Genomic DNA, 6,861 nt, shown 5'->3' with positions numbered 1-6,861 from the left:
CAAAGTATTCTCCATTACACTTAATACATTTTTCAAATCTTCAATTCCATTCTTGGAAACATTTTTCAAACTCATCTGTTTGGATGGCTGACAACACCTCCTTCGTATTTTCTTCACCTCTTCTACATAGTCAAATTACAAACGCCAAATGTACAATCCCCTCACATCAAAGAAACAAATGAGCATCATTTGACGAGCTTTTTGTGGGCGAGGTGACAATGGCATCTTCCACTGGTTTGATTGATGCCTGCTTTCGGTTGTAAGAATAGCATCATGTCTTTCACTAGTAATGAATTTGGGGAAAAAACCCTGGGTCACTTTGGAGCTGTTCTTTCAAAGCACAGCAGGTTTCCACTCAAGGCTTTTTCTAGGTCAGTCAGAACCCCGAGGAACAAATTTCACAGCCATCCTTCTCATTCCTCAATCTTAAAATTCACTGAACCGAGCTCCAACATAGTCCAGATCACTTCCCCATCTCAATGGTCCACGTCAGTCTTCTTCGAGCACAAGTGCATTAATTCTGTCAACATTTTCGTCCACTCGGGAAGTTGACGGATGCCCAGAATGAGCTATGTCATCAATCGACATTTCACCTATTTTTGAAACGAGAAGACTTCTCTAACACCGAGTTTCTCCTGCAGTGCTGTCCTGGTCAGCTGTGTTCAGCAATAGCTTTTGCAGCATCTTTCCCAAGCAGGAAACTTCGCAGCTGCTCACTGTTCTCTTAAACCAGCCATCGCCCAGCTGAACTTTTTCCCGGCGGGGTACCCCCTGGTACACTAAAACTTTGACTCTACAAAGAACACCCACTCCTCATTTTAATTAACTAGCTCACCTGACATTTCATATTTATGGCACAGTAAAAACTGACAATTGGAATATTTTGTGCATTAATAATCTATACCTGCCAGTAACGGACACTGGCTAAAGGAATGAGCAAGGTGGCAGAGTGAATATTCCGGTGGGCCACGATTCTCAGTGGTTTAATACCTATGTAATGAAACAGTCACCCTCCATTTTCCCACAATCAATTTTTGCATGACCTTTTCTTTTTAAAGTTTTTATTGGCACTTCATCTACGTATTACTTCAACTGTATCAAGAAGAGTTGTACAATCTTTACCACAATTAATTTTAGATGGTTCTTTTTCCCTCAATCATTGTTATTCATGTAATTCTCCACCCCACCCCCATTTTGGCAAAAATGTACACAACAAAACATTTACCATTGGATGGTAACCATGTAGTTATAATAGGTGTGGGTATTTAAAACGACCTGCGTTTTATAGAAGTAATAAGGCCCACCAGAGTGCTCACTCAGGTATTGAACTCTGATATGTCTAACTGTATTTCCCATCAGGAAGATGGGACAGGAAGAATAAGTCCTTTGTGCTCAATGTGCTTAGACTTAGGGTTTAATAATTTTGTATCTTCTGATGGCAGTGTTTTTGTTGTTTTTAATATACTATAAATAAAACAATGGCATTTTATTGTTTTAATAACAACCACATTTAAAAGCACCACACACACACACACACACGTACTCAAGGATAAGCCGACCTGAATATCAGCCAAGGTTATGTATTTCAGGAGCCACATCCATTTTAATTGAGAATTACTAGTAGCCCTTGGGTTTAATCAAAGGTACCTAATTTTACCACAAAAACTGCATTAAAAATGTGCTGAAAATAATTCGGGTTATACACAAGTATATATGGTATCAGGTTCCATGCTAGGTATATTATTTGTATTACTTTTCCTTAAAATAACCCTTTATATTTCACCCTTCGTTTTGCAGTGAGTGAATTAGCTAATAAACATTACCTCTTTTAAGCAACTCATAGCCACGCTGTTTCATCTCTACCCTTACTTCCCACTTCACTCCCTATTTTGAGCAAATCTCAGATATCATATATTTCAGCATGTCGATATTTCAGCATGTAGCTTTATATGATATTCACATCTAAGAATATTTTAATAAATCCTCAATACTTCCCTAGGTAAAGCATAAGTCTCCCATTGCTTCCTTTGTTTGATCAGAACTAAAATGTTATGTCTTTGAAGCTCTTTTAATGTTGAGGTTCTCCTCCCCCTTTATCTTTGCAATGATTTTGTAAAAATCTGAAGAGTTTGTTCTGTAGAGTTGCCCACAGTTTAGGATTGGCTGCTTATATAACAGACTGTCATTTAACATGTTCCTCATATCTAATGACAGGTTTAAAGGCTTCATCAGGCTCAATTTTTTATCAGGACTACTTTGTATGTAGTGTTGTGTTCAGATTATCATATGACACCTGGCTATGTCTTGCTTTAAATTTTAAGTCACAGTTTTATTTTCTTCAAAGAACTTTTTAGGGGAGAGAAAATACTTTATTTATTTTGTTTTTTAAAATTAAAAGATCGTCCGATTGGGGGATCTTACAACTCTTATTACAATCCATACATCAACTGTACCAGGCATAGTTGCACATGCTATACCACTGTTCTTTTCCAGACATTTACTCTCTACTGAGCTTGGTATCAGCCCCCCCCCCCCCTTTGTGCCCCTTGATAGATTATAAACTATTATTTTCATATCTTACACCGACCGCTGTCTCCCTTCCCCGTGGTCTGTCGCTTGTCCCCCTGGAGGGGCGTGTGCGCTTTATGTGTCCATCATTGTGATCGCCGCCCCCCCTCTCTTATCGCTATTCCCATTCCTCGATTCTGCGTGTCGTGCGCGAGCTTTTCTTTCTCTTGGCTTTTATCTCTTATCTATACCCGTGCACATGCTCTGGGTCTAGTCCAGAGTGAGAAGCAGCACTGGGGTCATGACAGTGGGGGGTGAAGAAGTCTCAAGGAACCAGAGGAATATCGTGTGTTCCATTGGTGCTTTACTGCACCCTGTTTGACTCATCTCTTCCCTGTGACCCCTCTGTGGGGCGGGATGTTCCACTGCCTACAAAGGGGCTTTGGGTCTCTGCTTGACGCCCTTTGTTCTCAAGAAAATTCTTTATTGTTGTTAATAATTTGCTTTAATCCAGCTTCAAGTACATAGAAAGCATAGAAAAAATGAAAGTGGATATTACCTAGTGTTACTCCAACTAGCTGGCTAGGTGCTCCTGCAAGAATTCACTAGCATTTTAGTAGTTCTGTCGCAAGAAAGAGCAAAATTCATAATAACTAAACCAAATGGGTTCATTTCTATGAAGTAAGCTTCTGAGTACTCCAGTTTTTATCAAGGTCGCCAGGACTCAATGAGAATAGCAAAATTAAAACAAGAAGCATTTAGCTTATAAATTCTTTCTAGAGATAGCTTACATAATCATCACTCTCTTAACTATACTTCCTTGCAGACCTACATTTCCCCAGGAAGTAAATTACTCCCAGAAGCTTGTACCAGGATATGTAGTTTTACGGAAACGGAAACGGTGAGTAGAAGGTCAAGAAGAGCGTGATCCTGAGCTAGACAAACTGGTTGGCATCTGGGGTACAAATTCACTTTCAAAACAATTTGGAAGGTTTAAATGACAAATCATAAGGAGACTACAAAAGGGAGACTATTTCAATGTCTACTACCGAAGCAAGAAAGGTATGGCCAGCATGGGATCCTTGCTTTTGTAGTGGACAACAGTATACAGTTAAGAGCAGCTTTTTTTTTTTTAACTTGACAGAGAATCCTGCTTATTCCTTTATAAATAGAGGCCACGGTGCTATTTGTACCAATTTAGTCTTCATTTATTAAAGCGTTATAAGAGGTTAAAGCATGTCACCATCACAATAATCTTGGATAAAGGTAACAAAACTGCCCAGAACCAGTATCGTGAGGCCTCATTTGTTTCTTTTTTAAAAATCATTTTATTGGGAGTTCATATAACTCTTTTCCCAATCCATACATCCATCCAATGAGTCAAGCACATTTGTACATTTGTTGCCATCATCATTCTCAAAACATTTGCTTTCTACTTGGTATCAGCTTCTCACCCCCCCACCCCCCATGAACCCTTGGTAATTCATAAACTATTATTATTATTTTGTCATATCTTACACTGTCTGACGTCTCCCTTCACCCACTTTTCTGTTGTCTGTCCCCCAGAGAGAGGGTTATATGTAGATCCTTGTAATCGGTTCCTCCCTTCTACCCCACCTTCCCAGTATCGCTACTCTCACCACTGGTCCTGAAGGGATCATCCGCCCTGGATTCCTGTGTTTCCAGTTCCTATCTGTACCAGTGTACATCCTCTGGTCTAGCCAGATTTGTAAGGTAGAATTCATATCATGATAATGAGAGTTTTAGGAACTAGAGGAAAGTTGTATGTTGTTCTTTGATGCCTGATACCTGATCCCTTCGACACCTCGTGATCACACAGGCTGGTGTGCTTCTTCCATGTGTGTTTTGTTGCTTCTGAGCTAGATGAATGAGGCCCCATTTCTATTGGTAGTAAATCCTGGCCAAGATTCTTTCATTTAGGTACTAGTTTTCCCCCTTACTTACTGTGTTACTTTGGGCAAGCTACTAACTTCTCTAACACTCAGTTTTACAATTCAGTAAAATGGTAGTAACAAAAAACATTTACGTATAGAATTGTTTTGTGAGTTAACTCAGATAATCAAGCCAGATAAGGGCTTTAAATTTAATAAAGCCTTTATGCACAAGCGGAAGAGGCTTCACAAAGTTTGTGGGAAAATAAAAGGCAATGATAAATTTCCGTGAACCTTTTGAAGCACCCTTATATAAGCAGTTCCTGGGTTATGAACAAGACATGTGACAAATAATTTGTTGTGAATACTAGATTGTTTCAAAGTGAGGAAAAATTTATGTAATATTAAAGGGCAAGTAGGAGATGTACTTGAATTAGATTGTTATAACACAAGAACTGTCTGTACAAGGTATATTTTCAAGGTTTATTAGCTGCTAAGGACGTGATACTGTTCCTAAGTTTTTTTAAATGATTATATCAATTACTTTATTGCTATATCAGCAATGAAAATAAATTGTGTTAATGGAGGTACCTATTGGAGAAGGTTAAAAGAGGCTTATCCTGTAGAGAAGGCCAGAGCCACATAAAGATCTGAAGTGGTGGATCATTGATAATATTGACATGTGAGATTTCTGCACCAATGGGAAGTTTTCAAGCAAAGAGGATAGACCACTGGGTACCTCTGCCTTCTGCCCTCTTATCCAATCAGTACTGATAAGAAGACCTCACATGATTCTTAACTTCTCTACAAACACATAGGCCCAGCAGTAGGCCTGGCTGAAAGGCAGCTGAGAGATGTCTTTGAAGAAGCTGTCCTGATGAAAATAATAATTTAATCAAGGGTTCACAAGGGTGGGAAGGAGGGAACAAAGAGGAGCTGATACCAAATAGAAAGAAAATGATAAAGGCAACGTATGTACAAATGGGCTTGATACAATTGATGTATGGATAGTTAAGAGCTCCCAATAAAATGATTAAAAAAAAAAAGCTGTCCCGATCTTAAGTTGTAACCTGTTACTTCCCTAATAAACCACAACATCGAGTATAGCTGAGTTCTGTGTGACCATTACAACAAAATATTGAACCCCGCAGATCAGTCAGAGTGCTAAAATCAGAAATAGTGAAACACCTGGAGTGTACGCCTGACCTACAAATAACAAGAATCCGCTTTGTGCTGATCTTGACTCTCAGCTCTCCTCTTGAGTGAGGATGAGGCCCAACATTATCAGAATGCTGTGACTCATGCAGAAAAGAATTACTTGAACAGCATTTTTTTTAAAAAGGTGCAAATTATAGGACTCTCCTTCTACACTTGTTGGTGTGCTAAGGGGTTATGAATGTGCTTTGTGCCACTCCCATGCTTCCTCCTCGATTCCAAGCAGATGAATCATTTCAAGCCTTTATTCACTCTTTCCCTCAAGAACCAACACCATTCTCTATATACAGGTGGCACTGAATAAATATTGGCCAACCAAATCAAGCAGATTGACCAAAACCCAAACTAGTTTCATCAGACCCAGGGGTCATGTGTGTCATGTACCACAGTGAACTCTTCAATGCCTTTTTATGCTTGACCTTTTCAGGTCAAAATTCATCTGTATGCAAAATGGAACCTAGGGAGCACAATGGTTGAGCACTTGGCTCGTAATTTACCCGAGGCTTCTGGGACCCACAACAAATGGCTTCTGTAAAGACCACAGCCTAGAAACAACAAAAGCCACAGGGCAGCTCTACTCTGTCATGGCACTTGTTGAGTCTGCTACTTTAGCTAGTGTTTATGAGCACATGGAGCAAGGGAAAGAAGCGGAAGGAAAATGAACCACTCACCTAGAAAAGGCAATGACATTCCACACCCAACCCACAGCATTAAAACTATTTAGGTCCTATCTTGTTGGAAAACACAGTTCACTTGTTTCTGGATTCTAGGTCATGTACACTAACCATGCTGCCATCCCTGATAGGGACTTGGGTGGGCTAGCACAGCAGTATGGCTCTAGAGCTGCCTTAGCGGTTAACCAGTAGGCAAAATTTCTCAAGGTTCTCCTTTCATGAAGAGGGAGAAGGGGATGAGTGACCCTCTGGTGCTAAAGTGTTATTGCTCTCTGAAACCTTTGTCACCGATCCTCAGAAACCTTGGGTGATAGTTAAGGTTTACTGTGCCAACCTGGCTGATGAACACATGTGGGATTAATGGAAGGGCAGAGAGATAAATGGCTCGGTGAGCCTCGCCTTTGTGGTCTCTTGCTCTTTGATGATCGGGCCAGGGTGCAGCTGCCTTAGTTAGCTAGTTCCCTGCTTCAGCTGCTAAGGCTCACTTCTTTCAAGATAACCCTGAGGAGAAGCCACATGGCCCTATCCTGATGCAGCCCTGGGTGCTGGAGCAGCCATGTGGAGACCCCTGC

This window comes from Echinops telfairi, unplaced genomic scaffold, assembly GCF_000313985.2.
Source record: "Echinops telfairi isolate 266 unplaced genomic scaffold, ASM31398v2 ScPeMD7_2;HRSCAF=8, whole genome shotgun sequence".
Taxonomy (NCBI): domain Eukaryota; kingdom Metazoa; phylum Chordata; class Mammalia; order Afrosoricida; family Tenrecidae; genus Echinops; species Echinops telfairi.
Note: the sequence above shows the minus strand (reverse complement) of the source record.